Source organism: Nymphalis io, chromosome 22 (genome assembly GCF_905147045.1).
Source record: "Nymphalis io chromosome 22, ilAglIoxx1.1, whole genome shotgun sequence".
Lineage (NCBI taxonomy): Eukaryota > Metazoa > Arthropoda > Insecta > Lepidoptera > Nymphalidae > Nymphalis > Nymphalis io.
Window position 1 is genome coordinate 6,576,212 of NC_065909.1, and position 25,835 is coordinate 6,602,046.

The following is a 25,835-nucleotide window of genomic DNA, read 5'->3' on the forward strand; positions in this document are numbered from 1 at the left end:
GAGTATTCAAGCCCGGGCAAGCAACTTAATTTTCATGTAATTAATTTGTGCTTTAAATGTTCTCGCGCCCGACGTTATAGGATAACATCGTAAGGAAACCTGCAATGTTGTAAGAAAATCTATAACTTATGTGACATTGGATCAGCGTGGTGGAATAAGCGTATCTTCTTCTTAAAAAAGGGACACCAGCAATCATTTTGAAGGAATTTGAAGGAATGGTCTTATTGTTTTAGTCGAAACTTCGCAGAAATAAATTATAAATCTCTAACTGTATAGGATAATTTTATTAAATTTAGGCCTCTTATTTATGGCTATATATGAGTAGGTTCTATGCCGGATATACACTGGGATAAATAATTAAAACGTACCTACATAGTGTTTTTCAATTTTTGAGGAGTAAGGACTCATACATTTTAAATGCCTATTTTTATATGTACCTAACAACGGACAACGGAATCGCAATTGTAGATGTAACTTTTTAAAACCGTTATTCAAAATATACATTTCTATGCGTGTAAAAATTAACATTTCCTAACTGAAGAGAGATATATATCAGATTATAAAAAAAGTTCACCCGCCGCGGCTTTCTGTATGTCTATCTGTCTGAACGCATTAAACCCAAAAATTAACGAACGAATCTTCATACGCATTTTAGCAATAATAATAATAATAATATCCTGGGACATTAATCACACACGGCCATCTGATCCCAAACTAAGCAGAGCTTGTACGGCAGAGCAATGGACTGTATTATTTATGAATGTTTTGTGTAAATTGGCTGAAAAATGTCGATGACGATATCAGAAAAAATGTAGCCGACTGAGCTTTACTGGTGCGCGCCTCGTTAACCAGTAGCTTATACCGTAATACAAATAATGTTACGTAAGATATAAACGTTTTATATATAGACACTTCTACTCGTGCGAAGCCGGGACAAGTAACTAGTGATTGGTTATTTGTTTCTACAGTGGACGTATAAGGAAATACGAAAGCCCCGTTAACGTATATCTTGATAACTTAAACATAACACATTCAAAATAGCAAATTCCTACTTGCTAGCTCAGCCCATCCCAGGCATGATATTCGTGCATACTACTTCTATAACTACTTATGTGCTCAGATTTCAAACAACTAATATAAAGCGAGATTGCCTGATCGTGTTTTCGTCTTGTCGAGAAAACAGTTTTGTCGGTTAAGTTAATGAGAGTAATAAAAACAGATAGATAAACTAATAAAACTATACATAAACTTGTTTGCAGATGTATGACAGGCAAAGGAAAAACAAAGAAAAAACTATTTAATTCCATTTATTCAAACAAAATCGGTAGAATAATTGAAGTATGTTTGTTTATGTATTTATTTATTTTTAAACACAAAACTAACCAAGCTCGTGTTTAACTTACAGTACAGTACAGTAACAGCCTGTTAATGTCCCACTGCTGGGCTAAGGCCTCCTCTCCCTTTTGAGGAGAAGGTTTGGAGCTTATTCCACCACGCTGCTCCAATGCGGGTTGGTAGAATACACATGTGGCAGAATTTCAATGAAATTAGACACATGCAGGTTTCCTCACGATGTTTTCCTTCACCGTTAAGCACGAGATGAATTATAAACACAAATTAAGCACATGAAAATTCAGTGGTGCTTGCCCGGGTTTGAACCCACGATCATCGGTTAAGATTCACGCGTTCTTACCACTAGGCCATCTCGGCTTATCGTGTTTAACTTAATTAGGTTTAAAGAGATATTTTTTTTTCATAATTATTTATTAAAATTTAATAACATCCTGGGACATTTTTCACACACGGCCATCTGATCCCAAATTAAGCTTGTACAGAACTCGTACTATGAAACCCGACAACTGAGTTACAACAAATGTATATTGCAGGCATTATCCATAAGTGCATATATATATGGACGCAAAACCGTTTCTGGCAGAGCATCACTGTTCAAATTTACTTTTCCTAACTCCAATAAGCGCTTCAATCACGGTCCTTGAAAATCCTCCTGTCTTTGCTACGAATTAATGGTATAACTCTTTATCGGACTACGTTAACAATTTGCTATATTATTATAATTATTTTTTCAACATGGCGGATGTTGGCTAGTTTGATAAAATTAGCTAATATTACCGCAGATCGTATTATCCCTGCATATTATAAATTAAAGTGACCCCGCCACGTCTATCTGCCTGTCTGTACGCTGTAGACTGTATAACTACCAGATACGATAGACTTTTAAACGGTTTTCAGTATAAGTACAGCCTCAAGAAACATAACATAACATTAGTTCCCATGGTTGGTGGCGCATTGTCGATATAAGCGATGGTTAACGCGTTGGTGACCATTTACCATCAGGTGACACATTTGCTCGTCCATCTACCTATAAAAAATCCAATGCTCTACCGACAGGTCAAGTACCACTGAATTTTCATGTGCTTGTGTTTATAATTCCTCTCGTACTTGACGGTGAAGGAAAACATCGTGAGGAAACTTACATGTGTCTAATTTCATTGAAATTCCGCCACATGTGTATTCTAACAACCCGCATTGGAGCAGCGTGATGGAATAAGCTCCAAACCTTCTTCTCAAAAGGGAGAGGGGGCCTTAGCCTATGTTGTTTAAATTGGCTCAAATTAGACGATGATTGTTATAGATATCGGAACCGTTATTTTACCCGTGCAGAACTGGAACGAGTAGCCAGAATAAAGCTTTCATAAGCATTTCCAAAGCGTACGCAATCACGCTTCGAAGTATGAAATCTAATTTACATCTAATATAACAAATTCAATACTTAATTTTCTATATTTGAATTGCAAAAAATTTATGTAATCAAATATATTTTTGTTTCGTCTGTGTGGGAATGAGTGACCAAGACATGCTGTCTTTATCACCCCTGCTATATCGAAAATATTATTTTTTTTAAAAATGACGACAATCGTTTGTGCCAAATCACATTTCCCGAATTAGCGACTGATGTTTACAAATAAAATATCTTGAAATAACTATCTCGTATATGCTATGTATCTTTAAGAAAATTAGGAAATGTTTACGTAACGTTATGCATAGATGTGTGAAATTACTTTTACAATACTGAATAATTTATAGTACTAGTGACCCACTTCACATGGCTGCTATATAAAGTAATTGAAATAATTAATGAAGAAATTTTAAATATATTAGTTATTTATTTTATAATATTTCTCTGTCTCGAGTGGTATAGGCTTTAAGTTGTCCGTCAATCAGTTATTCAGTTTGTCGCTAAATGTTAAATTGTCGTAACGCTATTATTCTCATCAAAAGCTGGGTATATAGGCCGCCTTACAACGTGGAAGTGACAGGTACGAACTAGGGCTCAAGGGATCAGACCCTTAAGGCATGATATAGAAGGCCAGGCGAATGGCCTTAGGCTATTCCGCCTATTAACACAACTGTAACCATAAATTGGCAAAAAATTGAAATATTTGCTATTTCTTAGAATATGTGTACTCAATTTATTTAATTATTTATCCTTTATTGCACACAATTTACAAACATATAAAAGAACAATATGAGTACTCTATATTAAAAAACTATATTAAACATAGTAGAGCTTTGTGAGGCCCGTCTGGGTAGGTACCACCCACTCATGTTCAACCACCAAATAGCAAAACTTACCGTCGTTGTGTTCCGGTTTGAAGGACGAGTGAATCAGTGTAACTACAGGGCCCAAGGGACATCTTAGTTCCCAAGGTTGGTGGCACATTGGCGATGTAAGCGATGGTCAACATTTGTTACAATGCTAATGTCTATGGGCGTTAGGCGTTGGTGACCACTTACCTTCGGGCAGCCCATATGCTCGTCCGCCTATTCAATAAAAAAAAAACGTAATACTTACCGTTGTTGTGTGCTAGTTTGAAGGATGAGTGAATCAGTGTAACTACAGGCACAAGGGACATAACATCTTAGTCCGCAATGGTGGCGTAAGCGATCTAAGGGATGGTTGAATATCTACAGTGCCAATAGCTATGATCGTGGTCGACGATCTAAATTCTGGACCAACAGCTATAAGTGACATAAGACAGACTTCAAAAATCTGTCTTGTACAAAGAATTTCTCGTCAAAAAACCCCAATAGTTTTTTATTGACCCGGCCAGGGGATACAATCCGGAACTTATAATCACCAAATAATATATAATCTTACATTTCATATTTAGATTTTACACTTTTAATGCTACCATTTAAAAAATTGTAACGGATTAACAAAACACACTTTACATAAATAGCAAGTATATATAACAAATTTCGAAGTTCAAACTAACTAGCAATTATTTAAAAATATATACATTCCTACTAGGACTCCATGCGATGTAAGATATAATCAAGTTTAACTACTAAATATTAAATGTTCCGAGCAGGTTCCCACTAGTAGTGAAGTAAAATGAAGATTGGAACTGGCAGTAATTACGTTGCCTTGCCGTTCTGTGCGCCTGGTGGCTGCTACTCGTTTGAAGAGAAAAATCACTGCGAAAAAAAAAGATTATGAAAAACAAAAAGTTACATTGGCTTTCTCAATTTTATTTTTTAATTGGCTAAAAATATAATAATATGTTTTACATAATATAATAATTGAATTATGCATATTTACATAATAATAATAGACAAGTACAGCATCACCTAAAATAATTATACTCGGGTTATTTATGCACATTATTATCCATCAACGCGTACCACGTTACGTGTCGTCAAAAAAAATTAATCCAATTTCAAATGTAACTAACAAAATAATTCAAATTCATCGGAAAAAAATAAAGTGAATAACCACAAACACACACACACGCACACAAACACACACACACACTCAAACAAGTGAACACAAACACAAACAATACATACGAATTCTCACATTAATATTAAGCAAGATTTTTTTTATTATTTTTTATTTTTTTACTCTAAATATTAATACTAATAATATGTTTTTACTTGTATTTTTTCTGAAGCTTCGTATTATAAAATTGTAATCCTATGTGGCCTATGCGGCCTTACTTAAGTAATGAGTAATAACTGTACAACCATTTTTGTAACGCTGTTGATTAAAAGTAAAAATAAATAAATAAAATCAATGATTTTATGTAAAGGTCTTATATGTAGTACAAAACTGGCTTAAGTCTGAACAAAGTCATGTACTGTTATGGTACACTCATTAAGATAAGGAACAATTAAACAAAAGATAATTATAATTTAATACTCATTAAATATATAATCATATAAATATTAAATTAATAGAAAAAAGAAGTTTGTTTTGTGCTTGTGTAGAAAAACAATGAAGGTTACATATTGTGTTACAAGAAAAGCTGTGAAAAATTTCGGTGCTGTTCCAGAAAAGGATATTGACATAGCAGTGACCTTATAAAACGTCGGACCCTTCGTTGGAGCTATTAACCTTTATAATAACAGAATGAATAAAACGATGTCAATTCTCTCATTTACACACCATCAACATATTTCAAACGAGCTCAAGGCGCGTCTTTGTTCGAATAAACGTTTGACAAGGTAATAATAAAGTTTTTCAGACGATTCTTTGAAAATATATGGGTTTTTTCAGACCAAATAGTATTAAAAAACTTTTGCATTGAATATTTAGAGTAATTAAGCTATTATTCTTTCTTATTGAAAATAAAATAACTACAATCACAAACATTTTTAAATTGGTAAGAACTTAAGCTGATCAAGCTTAACTTTGAACAGAAATCGAAACATTGTTTAATTATTCGTTTTGATACACGTTTATTAAAACGCCTGGAGATCGTCGAAGTCATAGTTCTACATAGACAATGAACTCACACTAAAATTATTTCTGATTTATTTAAATCTATCATTTAAATTGTCATCTATGACGGGCCGGTTGGCGTGGTTAGTAGAGACATGCTTTTCACAAAGGTTTTGGGTTCGATTCCTGACCAGGACAGACATTTGTGTACATGTCTGTTTGTTCTAAGTCTGGGTGCAATTATCTATATAAGTATGTATTTATAAAAGAATAGTATTATATATAGTATTGTACTGGACCAGATGGCTGTGTATGAATAGTGTCCCATGTCCCAGGATATATAGACGAATTTCATAAAAATCGATACATCGCTGTTATGGCGGCAAAGGTGAATACAGTTAATAAAAGACGCATGTATATACTGCAATAGTCTGGCAAAATATTCCAACATTATAACGACAAACGAAATCAGTTAAAAAGAAATCAAATCGACTATAATATTTCATTTAAATTGAATATAAAAAATACAATTTTCAATTTTCATTGAATATTAATGAAGGTGATTTACCGACTCTGACGCTCTCATTCGAAATTTGAATTTCAAAATCTACGAAGAATATTTTTCAATCCCTTTCGAATTATTTATTTCTTTTTATTTATAAATAAATAAGCTTAGCTTTCGAATGTCGAATTTAACAATTTGTGTCTGTTATTTCTTTCCCACGGACATTGACATAAAGATAATAATTGAAAAATTATAAACAGTGTAATGATTATTAGCTTTTCAAAAAATTATCGGTAATCGTAAAGCGTTAAAATAATAATAAGCATTAAAATCTTTCTTTTGTTATAATATATAATAATGTCCTCCAGACCGATTTTGGCCACGGCGGCAGAGATTAGCAAACTGCGCAGGAGATATTATAGTGCACAAGTGTGTGCGCAAACATAGGTGCATTCTCTATTCCCTAACAGTAATAACCCGATAAAAAGGCAATTCGACCGGAAAGAGTTCAGGCACAGGACCAACGGCTTTACGAGCTTTCCGAGGCAAGGGAGTGTACAAACTTCCAACTTCTAGACTCCGGTCTGCCACTGAAAATTTTCGACAAAATAACTCACTAACTTATTGTTGGCCCGACCTGGGATTTGAACCCAGCATCTCCGGGCCTGCGATCTTACATGTATGATGTAGCCACTAGACCAACGAGGCAGTCAAATATATATACCGAGCTGATATTCATTGGTATTTTTATCTTTTACATAGTACATTATCAGCACTTAGCACATTAAGCGACATTCCTAAATCCGCCAAACACCCACAATTTTTAACCGCATTCGAATTCAACTCAACTCAGGTTGCACAAATAGATAGATAATAGATACGAACAAATTTCAACGACATTAGGAATCTTATAGCTTAACTAAAATGGAACTAGTCAGGATGTTCGGAGAAAAGACAGGTGGTTTAAGCAGATGATTGAATGTGTAAAAGCAAACAGACAAAAGAACGCCTAATACCCAGAAATAGGTGAGGTTTGGCTGAGGATGAGGAGGATAATTCAACAAATCACTTCAATTTTCTTGTTTGATTAAAAAATATTTAAAGCCCGTAAAATGTCAAAGCCCGTTAGAAAATATGGAAGAAATAGAAACTGACATTGTGACGTCAGCTTACAAGAAATTACGCTGCAAACAGATATATGGATTGATAACGTATTGCTGGCACACATTGTACATCATACATCTTGAAAATTGACCTATATATCAGGTTAGATAGAAAAATCACAAGATAAATTTTCTATTGAAAACTTCACGCAAATTCCGCTTTTATCCGTATTGTGATAGTGAAGTTATTTACATGTTAAAGTTTAAGTTACATCTAGAAAATAATTCTTTTTCATTCCGGCTTCAATAAAGTATTCAATGCCATATCGCTATAACGAGACTTTGCTTATGTATTGTAAAAAAATCGTAGAAATGATAACAAAAATGTTTTTTTTTTTTAATTCGAGTTATAAATTCTCGTCGCTTTTCAAATTATGAAAAAATCGCAAATATACGCTTAGTTGAAAGAAGAGAAAGGTTCAACATTAATAAAATCTTTGCAAAAGCGGTCAAGCGAGTGAATCACTCGAATATTGTGGATTTCGTATACGCATATCGATTTCATACGTTTACGATCGCTCGAGAAATTAAATAAAGATAGGTTAATAGAAATTACATAAAACTTGGAACCCTGACCAACTATTTAGTTATTTGTCGCAGTAACCACATCAAAGTAAATTCTAATCTAAACTACAGGCACAAGGGACATAACATCTTAGTTCCATGGTCCATTTGCCAGTTTGACTACCAATTTTTTTGAACATATGTTATGCTAAATAAGTATTTAAATTGTTATTTTATTTTGTAATTTGAACCAGCAGTTTTAAGCAATACAAGATATTTAAATAAACGCGTGAAGCATAAAACTGGTTTGCGTGCAGTAAGACGTATAAACACACCAAGGAATATACTGATTCTCTAAATGCTCGATACTGATTCTTAATTTTAGTGTTGGCCCGCGACTTTGATGTTGGGGAGAGGACTTGTTATAAAAAAGTAACCCAAGACCTTCCTCGGGGTTCAAGCTTGTTTCATAACAAATTACATCAAAATCGGTTCAGTATTCTAGCCGTGAATGCGTTACAGACAGACAGTTAATTTCGTATTTATAATATTAATATAGATATTGTTAGCAATTGTCTGTGGACAAAAGCTCTGGCAGCATACACGTTGTAGCCGTCAAGGGCTCTTTTTGTTTCTCCTATTCTCTACGCCATTTAAGGTTGCCATGGTAACTGTTATATAACGCATAATTAGCTAATTGAATTGTTCCGTTCGTGTTTTGATAAAATTAAATTCTTAATTTTTTTAATAAATATTATTTTAATTGATATTCCACTTCTGTTCTAAAAATATTATATTTCATGAAAATATGACAAGATAGTGCTCTAACAGCCTGTAAATGTCCCACTGCTGGGCTAAGGCCTCCTCGCTCTTTTTGAGGAGAAGGTTTGGAGCTTATTCCACCACGCTGCTCCAATGCGGGTTGGTGGAATATACATGTGATAGAATTTTAGTGAAATTAGACACATGCAGGTTTCCTCACGATGTTTTCCTTCACCGTCAAGCACGAGATGAATTATAATCACAAATTAAGCACATTCACAATTCAGTGGTGCTTGCCCAGGCTTAAACCCACGATCATCGGTTAAAATTCACGCGTTCTTATAATGTCAGTTAATAATAACAAGCAAATTAAAAAATTAATACCACTTGATTAAATTAGTAATGTGTAATAAATACAAACAGTATTTAATCTTTTGTTATTTATAAATATAAGACCCTAATAATAATAGATAAAACTACGTATATAGTCTATTCCAGCCAGGAGACTCCTCCTTCAATTCCAAAGACAAATTAACAACTTTGTCATTGGGATGACGCGATATTATTGGTCGAGATCTTGAATAATATCTGGTATTTATTATGGATTCGTAAAAAAAGAACGATATAATGAATGTACGAATTACAGCGAAGTTGTTATCGAAACTTTTGAAGTTGAAACTAGTTAAGTGGAATAGTGTTGTATTATAGTTTTAATCAAAAACTATTTATACATAGGTACATAGTTATTATAGTAAATAGCATGGATTTTGTATATTAGATATACAAAAACTCGTTCCTCGATTAGAATAGGCTACAATTTAATGCTATCTCTTAATTATCATTACAGTAACAGCCTGTTAATGTCCCTCTGCTGGGCTAAGGCCTCCTCTCCCTTTTGAGGAGAAGGTTTGGAGCATATTCCACCACGCTGCTCCAATGCGGGTTGGTAGAATACACATGTAGCAGAATTTCAATGAAATTAGACACATGCAGGTTTCCTCACGATGTTTTCCTTCACCGTTAAGCACGAGATGAATTATAAACACAAATTAAGCACATGAAAATTCAGTGGTGCTTGCCCGGGTTTGAACCCACGATCATCGGTTAAGATTCACGCGTTCTTACCACTAGGCCATCTCGGCTTTTAATTATCATTATTGCAAGCATAATTATAATGTATTGTGAGAATAGCGCTTGCACGGTTTTATCTTTGACCAACAAACATCTTTATAATTATGGAAGAAAAAAAAACGGTTTTCCATAGTGTAGCGTAGAATCAGCGTAGTTATGAGCATTACACACAAAAAATGATACTTTTATAATAGAATTTATTTTGCTAAAAATGTATTTACTAATATTATTAAATCCTCGAAGGGTTCAAATATATTTCAATTATTAATAATTATCAATAATTTTTCAAATCCTTAAAAATTATTTCTTTATTTTTGACTATAAACTAAAGCAATAGGCAATTGTAATTTTCTAAATGAAAATTTCTTAACTAATAGTATAATTGTTCTGATATAAGTAAGTTTATTGTGCTTAGGTGATTAAAAATAATTCCTCATACGTCTTCATCGTCTATTAACGTCACAATGTCAGTTAATTAAAAATCACACGGCAAGGTACGGCACGGACGGAGCAATACTTCTTCGTGTTTTAATTAATTGTAATTGTGACTGTTTTTCTTACCTTATCATCATCATAAGGTCACAAATACAGTACAATTAGTTTTGTATGAAATGTATTACCATGATACCTTCGTGACCAATTTCGACCACGACGGCAAATCTAACTAGCCAACTACGCAGATATATAGTGCATAAGTGTGTGTGCAAACTTAAGTGCACTCTGTCTCTTCCCTTATTCTTATAAACGAATGAGACGGCAAAACCGAAACGGCTGAAATCATTTCAAGTGTACAGACTTCTATCTCTCAAACTCCGGGCTGCTACTGAAGATTTTCTAATGGAAAATCCCAATCACTTTTAACCGGGGTTTGGGGTCTGCGGCCTTATAGGAACTAGTAGTCATATATGATACAAACCGTAACTGTCAACTGCTGGGAATAGCGTCAATAGCCCAATGAAATAATAGGACTGCCTAAGATGTAAAAGTCGCAGGTTCGATACTGAGCTCTCAGTCTATCATCGTCCTCACTCTTAACATAAGCTTTACGCTTAATTGGAATTTTAAACAGGAATCTTAGAAATTCCTTGAAACGGGAATAGCTAATATTCTTTTACGAAAAGAAAGGCCTTCAATCTTATTAAAAAAGTTTGCAACTTCATCCATTGATATATACATATATGCCTGGATTTCATCCAAACTCAGTCCCGCTCAAATACTTGTTTAATATATAAGCACTCACTTATTAATTTACAAATAACTAAAGAAGAAGCGAGTGTGTGTGAGAAATTCATTTAAAAAATTAATCAAGCACAAGGAAACTAGGTAATGTTATAAAATCACGATCTTCGGTTAAAAATCACGTGTTTCAAAATCCGAATGAATTAAAATCCAGGGGAACATTTTATTTATTAAAAGCATTGTAAATTTAGTAGCTGACTTTTTTGTAATTAACAAAATTAAAAAAAAAATTACTCAATGTTTTGTAGATGTAGTAGAAAAGGATTTGTGAAGTCATTTCATTTATTAATAATAAAATAAGAGTCATGTGTGCTGCTTCGAAATCCCGTACGATGGATATTTTGTATTCGGACTTATATCGTCTTGAACAATTTATCTTTCTTGTCTTGAGTTATTTAAGGCTTTGTGTTACACTATGCTTTATTATGTCGGAAGCGTTTCTGTTTTAAAGTACGACATTTTTGTTGTTTTGCTAGAGTGACATTTGCTTGTTACAATCAAAATTAGTATTCAAAATAATTTTCTTAACTATTAGGCAGCTGAAAGAAAGAAATATTTCATTGTAGAAAATCCTACAATCCTGCCCTAAACTAATAGCTAAATCAAAACATGAACTTTGATAACAAATAAAATTAGTTTAGAAGCTTATTTTTCCACTCTGCTTTAATGGATCCAACACGGGTGCGGTGCGGGTCTCCTCACGATGTTATTCATCACCGCTGAACATAAGAATAATTATAAACCCAAATTAAATACACGAAAGCTCAGTGGTACTTGTCAGAATCTTCAATTAATATACAGTTGTCCAACTATTAAGCCATCTCGGCTCACATATACATCATTATTAGGTGCTTTTATCAAAGGGCATCTATCGATAAACTTAATTATATCTTTTTTTCATTTCTTACTTATAATAAACCGAATCTACAATGAATAGCATATCGATCGGATAAACATATTAAAGTAGGCCGTCACTTTCAGACAAGAACGTTTATAATAAACACTATGAAAACAGTATCGATTTTCGTTCAACTCCAACCAATCATTCTGTTGAATAAGTAATAGCTAAAGAGAATTCAGACGCTTATAACAATTTCGGCGAAATATTTTCATAATAGCTGTAACGTTTTGTGAAAATATTTTGATGCTAATATAACTAATGTATTAAGAAAAACATATAACAATGCGTTGTATTGTATTGCTGTGTATTTATTATACCGATTCAATTAGATTATTGAGATAATGTCATTACGGAAAAGAACACAAAGGAAATATTTATTATGACTTTGGTATCGCATTGTCAATGGATACCTTCCAATGTCTATGGGAAGAGTTAACCACTTACCACAATGTGACCCATTACGAGTGCGTTGCTTATGTACCGTATCACCATTCTTTAACTGTCTTGGTACGCATAAACTGTTTTTTTTCAGCCACTTTCAGCCCTTTGCGGTCCGCTCCTGGACGAAAGCCCCCTCATAGAACGCCAACCATCCCGATCTTATAATATAAACTGTTAACATAAAAATAAAAATCGGTTCGTAAATCGTAGCAGCTGCTCGTCATAATATTTTTCTCCTATATTTTGTTTCCGGGATTCATAAAATAAATTTATAAATAAACTGGCCTCCAAAAAAATCGACCCACCTACATTTTTTGTAAAAAAGCTATCGTATGGTTTTAAACTACCACATATTTATATTTTTAAGATTGATAATGAAAAAATACAAAGGATTGTACAAAAACAGAAATAGTGCGCAAAAAATAGGTTTTCAGGTAAATATGTAACAAAACACGAAAACACAATTTTACGCAACTTTATTTTTTTGTGTACAAAACGATTATGCCGTTTGTTTTTAAATTTGGGTGCCTAAATCTTACTTTAATAGGGAGTGTTTCCTCCTCTTGACCTAATCACTGCCTGCATACGCCTATTAAGTGACCTGATTATCTTTTTAATGTCTTCCTGTGGGGTCCGTTGCCATTCTTCAGTTAGGGCAGCTTCCAGTTGATTCAGGGTTTCTGGAATTGGATTTCGTGCTCGAACCGTACGTTTTAGCTGGTCCCAGAGGTGCTCTATCGGGTTTAAGTCCGGACTATTGGCTGGCCACTGCATAACTGGAATTTCGACTTCCCTGAGATAGTCTTTAACAATTCTAGCGACGTGAGGTCGTGCGTTGTCGTGCATAAGTTGGAAATTATCCCCAATATATCCAGCGTAAGGCATGACATGAGGCTCCAGAATGTCCGTTATGTAAGTTTCAGCACGATTACGGAAAAAAACCAGCTCTGTGCGTCCCGTTAAAGAAATACCTCCCCAAAACATTGTAGAGGCTTCACCAAATCGGACTGTTTCTCGAATGCAACACTGAGAGTAGCGTTCTCCTGGCCTTCGCATGACGTTACGTCGTCCATCAGAGCCTACTAGAGACATTCGGCTTTCATCACTGAACAATACTGTCTCCCATTGGTCCAGTGTCCAATCGACGTGCTGCCTAGCAAATTGTAGTCTTGCTTGTCGATGGGATGCTGTGAGTTTTGGTCCTGTTGCTGGCTTGTGAGGGGTTAAGTTTTGCTCTCGAAGTCTTCTTCTTACAGTATTTTCACTCACAGACATTCCACGACTTTCTCGGAGTCTACCTTGAACGTCAATAGCCGAAAGATGTCGGTTTCTTAAAGACGTCAAACCAATAAAACGGTCATCGGTCGGGTTCGTGACACGCCCCCTGCCAGATCCTGGTCTCCGGCGATACTCCCCAGTCTCCAAGTAGCGTTTGTATACTCTTCGCACCGCTGAACGACTTAATTTTAGTGTTCTAGCCACATTTCGCTGACTTAACCCCTCATGAATAAGAGCTACGACTTGAGCAGCTTCTGCTTCAGTAGTATCCATTTTTTATGTTTAAACTTATTAAAATTATTGTTTCAACAAAGTTTCATACACTTAATCAATAATGGTAGTGTAATTACTTAATCAGTAATGGTACTGGTGGTAGGGCTTTGTGCAAGCTCGTCTGGGTAGGTACCACCCACTCATCAGATATTCTACCGCAAAACAGCAATACTTGATATTGTTGTGTTCCGGTTTGAAGGGTGAGTGAGCCAGTGTAATTACAGGCACAAGGGACATAAAATCTTAGTTCCCAAGGTTGGTGGCGCATTGGATATATAAGCGATGGTTAACATTTCTTACAATGCTAATGTCTAAGAGCGTTGGTGACCACTTACCATCAGGTGGCCCATATGCTCGTCCGCCTTCCTATTCTATAAAAAGTAATAATAATAATAATAAACATCGCACCGAGATGACTCCGCGTTAAGAACTGGAAATAAACTAATCATGCACTTTGTGCACAAAGTAACGTTTTCTTATCAATACTTTAAAAATATTCCAAATATACTCAATAACACATACAACTCCTCCAAATCAATATCAAGTGGGTAATAAAATGTTAAATGTATGTCCCATAAGTAAAACAATCCACCTAGGTCGTCGCATAGTTAAGATAACAACTTTGTAAGTAAAAAAATACGGGTGGGTCGATTTTTTTGGCGGCCAGTATATACAAAAACGATATATATTAATATTATAAGATATATATAATAATATTCGATAATAAAGGAATCATGTACTTCGTTTTTTTAATATGGTCATATATCTGTAATGTAATATTATAATTAATTATTATATTATTTCATCAATTACAAACATATTTTATTCACACTCGATGGCTGGAATAAATCCTCTAATAGAGATAACCTTTCGCTTATAATAAAATTTTTTCACATTAAATATTCTGAGGAACATAATTTATACATAAATACTAAAATATAATATCGAACTATAATTTCTGTTATTAGTAAGCTTAGTCTGAACGAGTATAAACACGGCCGCACTTGTCTAGATCAACAAGAGATTATATTATTTGTAACAGAGATCTTGTTATTTACATATTACCTAATCTTATTAGAAGAGGTTGATTTATATGTACCACAAATGGCCTGCATGAAATCGCCTATGCTATATTTCTTACAATACAAAATTTATATACTACTTTTCGCCCGCGTCTTCGCTCACGCGATAGGGAGATGACAGGTATTAGATAAAGTACCTACGTCGTTCCTTAGTGTTCAAGCTTGCTCCATACCAAATTTCATCACCATCGGTTTAGTGTTGTAGCCGTGAAAGCGTGCAAACGGACAAAGGTACTTTCGCATTTTGCACTATAATAATATTAGTTTTGATTAACAAATACTATTGATACTAGTATGTATGTATGTATGTACATATGTATGTAGTAAGTAAAAAATAATTGTTGTTGTCTACTTTTGCGACAAAGTAGTATAGTTCAAACTTTGTAAATGTAAATAAGTTTTCGAAAGTGGCTGAGTAGAAGCGCGCTGGTCCCATAACCCATGACGTCTATTGAACGAAACCATCGTAATAACATGCGTAATCACTTATGATGGAGAGGATACCAATAATTTTTAATGGAGAATATCTCACTCGGCCAGGAGTCGCGCATATCCGCTGAGCGGGAGCGTGAGGGGAGTGCCTTCGCTGACCCGTTCGGCCAAAGAAAACCGAGCAGGTGGCGCCGACGCTATGCGCACTTTCTCCCGCCGCCGTAAGCGTCGCTGGGGCTGGGAAAGGCCTCACTACCCTGGAAAGTACCCTAGAAATGGAGGCCTGACCAGGCACGTCGACCGTCAGAACTTCACAGTTACACGTTAACACGTTGCGCTCCTCAAAAAGACGGAGAGGATATCGATGGACACCAGCGAGTCTCACATTTCCCCCCTCCCCCATCAAAATATTCTTTATTCAATTAGGCTCAAAAAGCACCTTAAATGAAACCATGTATAATTATTTTTATTAATCTTTAGTCTTTGTTACTACACTACTATAAATAATTATATTATTAACTACACTATTATACTATTAACGTATTAATTGTCACTGAGTTAAATGAAATAGACCTTCCTCACACGCAGCCTTGCGAATAGAATAAATACGTAAAACATCATGAATAAATAATGCACGATTTTATATAAGGCATATATTGTTAGTTTGTTAAATTATTGTATTTGAATTGTTAAGAAAGCTTGTGCTTGTTAATCGGCATGCTTCTTATGATATATGTATATATTTTATACTATTTATTATAAGAAAGAAGTTGGATTTAGTGATAAAAATAAAATAATTAAATAAATCGAGTATTTGTGTAATTTCATAATTTGCCTACCTAGCTTATTTAGTTATCTTAGTTTAAAACACATCAAACATTTTCATTTCACGTTAGCAAGATAATCGTTTATAAACAAAGGCAAGTACTGTTTGTTATTATTTAATACCGTCGGCTTTATTCGTGTATTGTAGGATTATCCCAAGCGGTGTGAACCGTCGACCGCAAAGACGTCATGTCGACCATATACAAGCTCACGTGTATTATTTATTATGTACATAAGAGTTAATATCATATTAATATTATATAGAGATTTAGCTTTTTCGATTGTTCGGATTCTTGTCGAAATTAGTTATGCTGTTGTAATGTTGTAATGTTCATTCATGTTGCTGGTTGGAGACGGCGTGGTGAGGCAGCGGAGTGGGGAGAGGGCCTCCACTGACCCGCTTCGCCGAAGAAAATCGGAGAGAAGGCTTCGACGCTATGCGCATCTTCTCCTCCCGCCGTAAGTGTTGCAGTGGTTGTGAGTCTTGTACCCCGAGAGCCTCCTAGGATTTGGAGACCTGCAGAGGCGGGCCAACCGTCGGGGGGTCACGGCAGTATGCGCAAGCGATCCCGTGACGATGAGAGGGTGGTACATACTCAGACGGGCTTACATAAAGTCCTACCTCCAAGTAAATTATTATAAAATTATTTTTTATTTGAAAATGTTTTTAAGAAATTATCAAAAAATATATCTACATTTTACTTAAGCACCAATATAACACTTTCTTTGATGAATGTGAACAAGAGTAACAAATCGATTACGACCTACTTTTAATAGTTTTATTGATATGGCAAACACGTGCAGTTCTAATGACATTATGATGAGTATAAGCGTTAAGCGGGCGATATAAAAACCAAACAGAAAGTAAATTAACAGGCAGTAAATTTATCACAGCGGTAGAGAAACTTACACTACTCTTAAGAAAGCTTGGAGCGTAGTCAACCACGCATTTCTAATATCGGTTGGACACAGATGTGTGGCAAAATTTAATGTAGATTTCACGACGGATAAGTCACAAACGAGCACGAAATGAATTACAAATACAAATTAAGCAAATGAAAAATTAATTCGTGCTTGCTCGGATTTATTAATTTATCTAAAAGATCAAAAGGCACAAAATAAACTAAAGGCACTAAAGTACATAATTATATTAAACACTTGTAAATTCAAAACAATGAAGTATCATTAGGTCCTTACATATGAAATTGGCGTTTTGTCGTACTGACCACTTTGATCTGAAATATCTCCTCTGTGGTTAAGAATTCCAAATTCAAATTTATAAATTAATTTAGATGCTACATTTGAGTTTTGAAAACAGTCATTCATTTGTTTTTTCCTCATTATTTTTTCTTTGGCGTCGCTTATTACCGCACAAAATGGAAAACATGAAATATCGGTATATTTAAGAGTACGAGTTCTACCGTGGCACCAGCGCTAAAGACCTAATATTATATAATATGTACCAATGCACAACACTGACAAGACAACTTACTGTAGCTAGCTTTGCTTGATAAAAAATAGTTGTATTATCTACTAATTTATTTTCTTATAATTTGATATGATATCGCAATCTTAAAACAATTGATGGGTAATTGCTGTTGCAACACCAAATGTTGCCTCTTGTTTGTACATAAATGGTGTCGTTATATTTACACTTATCTGCCTCGTTGGTCTAGTGGCTAACTTGCTTGCATTCGCCATTAATTGCATGCGATAAACTGAACTCGTAGATTCAAATGACATTAATTAAACAATTTCTATTTGGCAGAAATATTTTATATATAAATCATAGTAAGCACAAAGTACCTATTTAATTAAGATTTGAACATTGATGTACTTTACTTGTATATTATATTCGTATATTTTGACTATATTTATATTTATACTATATTTCGTGCTACATCCTAGACCGTGTCGATGCTTAACATCAAGCAAGACAACGGTCAAACGCTGGCCTATTATGTGTAAAAAAAAGACTGTTAAAATAAAAATATTTTAACTTATGACATAATATGTACATAATATCAAAATCAAAAATCATTTTTTTTTATTCAAATAGACTTTTACAAGTACCTATGGATAGTCCAGCGCTACCACCGGTTCGGAATGTGTATTCTACCGAGAAGAACCGGCAACGAACTCAACAGAACAAATACAATAGCAACAAAAATAGTAACAACAAGGTTTGGAAATTATAGTGAGCATACGAGATAAACATATCTAAAGAAATCACTATCATAACTCATATTTAGGTTTATAGAAGTTATCAAAGAATATAATATTAAAAGTTTTTTTACTGGTCGCTTTTATCCCATAATCTTTATTCAGGCCAATGGTTTAAATAAATTATGTCATTCAAATAAAGTGTAGGGACCTTTATATGATCGAATGCTTACAAAAGTTTTCTATCAAGTCATATGTTAATAGCCACTATGAGTTCTCGAATGTATTTCACTCGAAAACGCTACCATTAATTTTAAATAAGCAGACTAGGGAATGATCATTAATGAGGAACGGACTTATGTGCCCATAAACACTCGCACAGTAAAATTTATAAATAACTCCTTGCCTTCAATGCGCTGGCAACCATTCAAACCAAAGTAGGCGCCACTGAGAGATTTCATATCCATAGCTTGTGTTTACAATTCATCAGTTACGTTACATGCGTATCAACCTATTATTAACTGTGTGTACCCAGGACCTCCGGATCAGCGGCCTTACATCAAGCCACTAGACCAACTAAGCAATCAACCTCAATATACATTACAACATAACCCAATATACATAAAACTTATTTATGCAGCGCGTTTCGGAGAACATTTTAGTGTATGATACTAATTATACTGTGTTTCGCAATATCTCCCGCTTTAAATTTAGATAATTGACGTGTAAAGCATAAATTTCATGTTATTGTGTAAAACTATACGATTATTTGCAAAACTAAGGTTTGTAAATACAAGTCGTATTATATCGCTTTAATTTTATAAAAAATCACGACCGATAGTAGCGAGCGAATGTTTCCCTTGCCTAGATTGAATAGTTCCTTCGGTCATGCGTCATCTCAGATAAGGGCTCTTTATACGTTTAATATTTATTGTATTTTAAACGTTTGCACATGTTTACTGAATAAAACATCACTCATTTTAACCAAAGATAAATTGGGATTTGATCAACCTTTTCCGAGCACTATTAAATAGTCATTTTACAAGATTATATTATATATTAAAACTAAAGCTACAACTGATCCGGAATATAGATTCTACCGAGAACAATCGGCATTAAACTCAGTACCACTTTCCAACTAATTAAATGGCATAACTTACTATGTTAAATTTATATTTTCTGCATGAAAATCAACAATTACTAAAACCGCTATACAACTTTTATTAATTGCTTAGTGTAGATTTTTATACAGTAACAGCCTGTTTATGTCCCACTGCTGGGCTAAGGCCTCCTCTTCCTTTTGAGGAGAAGGTTTGGAGCTTATTCCACCATGCTGCTCCAATACGGATTGGTAGAATACACAAGTGGCATTATTTCAATGAATTTAGACTAACTTCAGAAAGTTCAGTAGTGCTTGCCCGGGTTTAAACCCACGATCATCGGTTAAAATTCACGCGTTCTAACAACTAGGCCATCTCGGCTTTTTATAACAGAACAGTTATTTTTGAACTACAATCAAGATCGACACATTTTCTCACTGCTTGATCCACTCAAGTAAAACTTTTAAAACTAATTTTAAGCCAATAGTAGGCGATAAGCTCATTAATAATAATCATAATATTTCTAAAAAAAATACAATTTAAATCCGGACCCTAAATCCTGAATTTGAACTTTGGGTAAACGGCCTATTTCAGCGACCCGCTTTATAAATATAGCATTATTTTATTCACAGTTTCTCGCGGTCAGGCTAACCCTTTGTACTTTACATTACGTCAAAAAATGTACTAGATGTGGGTACGAAATTCCGTTGTAATTAAAACTTTTTGGAATATTCATCGGCGGTATGCGTATAAAAGATATTTAAAAAATTTATATTTTTGAATTCAGGCAAACAATTATATAGATTTTATTGCTGTAATGTACAAACAATATTTTTTTATGAATTAACAGAAAAATTGTAAGACTATATAATCAATATATAAATAGACATTAACAGTTCAGTAACTTTTTCTCCTCTGTTAGTCAACAGTTTAAAAATAAGAGTATAAAAAAATGTTCTTCGAAATATAGGGAATAAGGAGGCATAACTTCAGGCAGCCGACCATACATATATGAAAATCCTTTTTCTACGGCATACCCACAGCTCCAACTACTAATAAGGTAAGGTATTTATTCATAGGACAGATTACTGTATAAATGCGACTGCCCTCTCCAAGCAATACGATAAAGGATCATATCATAGCTTCAAAAATGGGCACAACATGAATTTTGAAAACTTCGGCTAATTACAAATTTGATATCATACAAAGCTGCAGCGTAAATTAGAAATAAAAACCGCCAGACAGATGTGTATCTTCGAGTATGATGGCTATTGAAAGACTACATGAAAACCAAGCGAGTAAATAAATATGGAATAAAAAAAGTTCAATAAAATTACATATAATTATTTTTCTTATAATTAAAATAATATATAGCAACGACGCATAAAGTACTAATAACAAAAATAAAAAATATATAAATAAATGTTATAGATCTGTGGCGTCCACCACATGTGCATCCTACTAACATACATACTTACACACATATTATAAACATACATCCAAACAGACATACTACACAACACATTCCAACTCAACATAGAATATTGGATTGACGACACAACGGACGATCGAACGTACACAGTGGACAACCGCATTGTTTATCTCCGTTGTGACGTCGTCCTTTGTTCTATGTTGAGGCCCCGCCTACCGGTGCAAGCGCATTGGAGCGACGGATTTTTTATATTGGCTACGAATGATCCTACCAACGTTTACGACTTACGCATTATTCATTATTCTACCACCGTCATAACCGTTACTTGCGCTTAAAAATAATTCGCTTTGTGTTTAAGTATTGTGTTCGTGTTTATGTGTACATATGTGATCGTCTATGCCTGTATAACGTTATTTCTTCTGTGCGCATATATTGTGTGTATAACGTGTGTATAATATACACGTTTATGGACCATCCGCGTGAGTTTCATTTCTTATTATAATATTCTCACAGACCCTAACACACGCATCACTTACCCATAACTGGTGACCCCGAGCTGTAATTTTTAAAGAACACCATGAGCGAAAGCAGCGATTCTGCTAAGTCATGCACTTCACAAAATTTTTTTTTTTTTTTTATAGAATAGGAAGGTGGACGAGCATATGGGCCACCTGATGGTAAGTGGTCACCAAACGCCCTTAGACATTGGCATTCTAAGAAATGTCAACCATCGCTTATAGCCAATGCGCCACCAACCTTGGGAACTAAGATTTTATGTCCCTTGTGCCTGTAATTACACTGGCTCACTCACCCTTCAAACCGGAACACAACAGTATCAAGTATTGCTGTTTTGCGGTAGAATATCTGATGAGTGGGTGGTACCTACCCAGACGAGCTTGCACAAAGCCCTACCACCAGTAGATGGCTATGACTAAATGGCGGTCATAACGTGACCAAGCGAAAACCACGCCCTATGCAGCGCGTTAGTACTGACGGCGAACGCTCTGGAACTTTTAACGCCGGTCTTCGACTACCATCTTTTTACCCTGATGACCCGGAAGTCTGGTTCGCACAAGTCGAGGCTCTATTCGCGAACGCCGGAATTACTGGTGACTCCACCAAGTTCAATTACATCATCGGCAACCTCGACCACCAATATTCGCGCGAGGTCAAGGACATTTTACTGGCTCCACCTGCTGCTGATAAATACAATAAATTAAAAACCGAGCTAATCAAGCGACTTTCGGCTTCTCAAGAGCGTAAGGTGAAACAGCTTCTCATGCATGAAGACCTTGGAGATAGAAAGCCATCCCAATTCCTGCGTCATCTCCAGAACCTCGCGGGCCAGAACGTGCCTGAGGACTTTCTCCGTACCATCTGGTGCAGTCGCCTGCCCGGAAACATCCAGACCCTTCTCGCATCACAGCCTCATAGCCCACTGGAGACCCTTGCAGACTTGGCCGACAGGGTGCAAGATATAGCATCCCCACCGCACCACATTGCTGCGACATCTGCGCATGGACCCAGTTTACAGTCCATGGCTGGTGAGATAGCCGAATTGCGGAGAATGGTTAAGGATCTGACCCTTGAGCTTGGCAGACGACCCCGCTCGAGGACTCGACATCAGCGCCGTGACAGAAGTGGATCATCCAGACGTTCCGAGTCCAGCTATCGGAAGTATCCGATATGCTGGTATCACCAACGGTTTAGGGACGGCGCAACGAAGTGCATAAAGCCGTGTGACTTTTCGAAGGCGGGAAACTCTCAAAGCAGTCGGTAATGACGACTACCGACTGCTCCAACCCAACACCAGGTCGTCTATTCGTCACTGACCGCCGGACCAAGAACGAGTTCCTTATCGACACGGGCAGTGACCTGTGCGTATTTCCTCGGGCCCTACACAACCAGTGCAAGCAGACTGGCTATCAACTGTCGGCGGCTAACGGCAGTGTCATCAACACGTATGGTTTTGTTAATTTTAATTTAGATCTAGGCTTACGCAGGGATTTTCCTTGGCGCTTTATTGTTGCGGATGTAACCAAAGCTATCATAGGTGTAGACTTTCTTTGTAAATACAATTTATCTGTAGACGTAAAAAATAAGCGCCTAATAGACAATATCACCTCACTTACTTCAATTGCTGAGCTTTACTACAATAAAGATACTTGCAATGCTTTTTCTGTAAACGTCTTGACTGGTGAATCTCGATACCATTCTATTCTGTCGCAATACCAAAGATTAATCCGACCATCCGGTATACCTTGCACACCTAGGCATAACACCGTACACCATATACGCACCACACCTGGACCTCCCATATCTTGCACTCCCCGCAGGTTAGCTCCCGATAAGCTCACCATAGCTAAGCGCGAATTCGAGCTTATGCTGAGCAACGGCACTGCACGTCCTTCAGACAGTCCATGGTCGTCGCCATTACATTTAGCTCCGAAGAAGGACAACGGATGGCGACCTTGCGGGGACTATCGCAAGCTCAACGCGAGGACAATTCCGGACATGTACCCCATCCGACATATCCACGATTTCGCGCATAATATATCAGGTTGTACAATTTTTTCTACAATCGACTTGGTTAAAGCTTACAACCAAGTGCCGGTTAGTGAAGATGACATCCCAAAAACTGCCATTACAACCCCGTTTGGTTTGTTCGAGTTCCCATTCATGACCTTTGGTCTCAGGAACGCAGGCCAAACGTTTCAAAGGTTGGTTGACGAGATGACTCGCGGGTTAGATTTTGTTTACCCTTACCTGGATGACTTCCTGGTTTTCTCCAAAAGTCAGGCCGAACACGAGAAGCATCTGCATCAACTGTTCGGGAGAATGCGAGACTACGGCATGCTGGTCAACTCGGCCAAGTGTGTCTTCGGTGCCGAGGAGGTAACGTTTTTAGGTTACAGAATTTCGGCAGCTGGTACCAAGCCCTTAGACTCTAAGGTAGACGCCATCAAGCAATTCCCAGTACCTAAAACCGTCCAACAGCTGAGACGTTACCTAGGTATGTTGAATTTTTACAGGCGATTTATACCTCAGGCTGCTAAAATCCAACAGCCCCTCCACGCCTTACTCACTGGTTCAGTGAAGGGCTCCCACCCAGTCCACATATCTGGCGAAGCCCTCGCAGCATTTAACCAGAGTAAGGAGAGTCTTTGTGATGCCACTTTACTTGCACACCCAGATATCCAGGCCAAACTAGCTCTCGTCACAGATGCGTCTGACCAGGCTATGGGGGCAGTCTTGCAGCAACACAAAGATGGGATTTGGCAACCGCTAGCATTTTTCTCACGGAAACTGAGTCCGGCACAGCAAAAATATTCCCCGTATGATCGCGAGCTTCTTGCTATCTACGAGGGAATCAAACACTTTCGCCACATGCTAGAGGCGCGACATTTCACAGTCTATACTGACCACAAGCCATTGCTTTACGCCTTCCACGAGAGGAAAAGTAGCAGCTCCCCTCGTCAGTATAGACACCTGGATTTCATAGCGCAGTTCACCACAGACATTCAGCATATATCTGGCAAAGATAATGTTGTTGCTGATGCCTTGTCCCGGGTGGACGCACTACAGAGCCCTGTCGCCATTGAAACACTCGCCAAATCCCAAATCAACGACCCTGAATTAACACTTCTACTCGGTGGTGAATCTTCACTCCGCCTCGAGAAGAAGACAATTGACGGTAGCCTAATGTCACTATACTGTGACGTAAGCACCCCTACGCCGAGACCATTCGTGACTAAATCACTTAGGCGTCAAGTCTTCGACAGTCTGCACTGCCTTAGTCACCCTGGTGCTAATGCGACTGCCAAACTTGTATCGCAGCGATACGTGTGGCCAGGTGTGCGGAAAGACTGCCGCGAATGGTCACGGAAGTGCCTGGATTGCCAACGTGCCAAGGTCACAAGACATGTGACAGCACCATTAGGCACCTTCGAATTACCACGAGCCAGGTTCACTCAAATTCACATTGACCTAGTGGGACCTCTTCCGCCATCTGAAGGTTTCAAATATTGCCTCACAGCTGTAGACCGTTTTACTAGATGGCCTGAGGCGATACCTATCGCAGACATAACAGCTGAGACGGTTGGCAAGGCACTGTTGTCGGGATGGATATCCCGTTTTGGCTGTCCGACAGACATCGTTACCGACCGCGGACGTCAGTTCGAGTCCGCTCTGTTTAACTGCCTGTCCAAGATAGCCGGGTTTCATCATCGACGAACCACCGCCTACCACCCCGCATGCAATGGTCTTGTAGAGCGATTTCATCGTCAGCTGAAATCATCGATCATGTGCCATGCCGATAGCCATTGGACCGAATCGCTACCCCTGGTCCTCCTTGGCATGCGCAGTTGCATCAAAGAAGATCTCAACTCTTCATCCGCGGAGCTCGTATATGGCGAACCTCTTCGCCTCCCCGGAGAATTTTTCAATTCCTGTGTAGACGGTACCACGGACCTTTCCGACTTCACCGCTCGCCTGCACAGGATAATTAATAATCTCCGACCCTCTCCAGCCTCACGTCACGCGAACAATAAAGTCTTCGTATTTAAAGACCTCGCTTCCTCCACCCACGTATTTCTCAGGGAAGACGCGGTGCGGGGATCCTTACAACCACCATACACCGGCCCTTATAAGGTTGTACAAAGTGGAGACAAAGTCTTTAAAATCCTAGTCAAGGGTAAACAGGTCTCCGTCTCCATCGACCGTCTAAAACCAGCGTACATGGCCACAGAACCCGCCACAAGCATCGAAGTCCAGCACGGCAACATCAGCCAAGCTAAAGATGCTGTGTGCCCCGATGTCCGAGCAACTCGCTCGGGTCGAAAGGTCCGATTCCCGGATT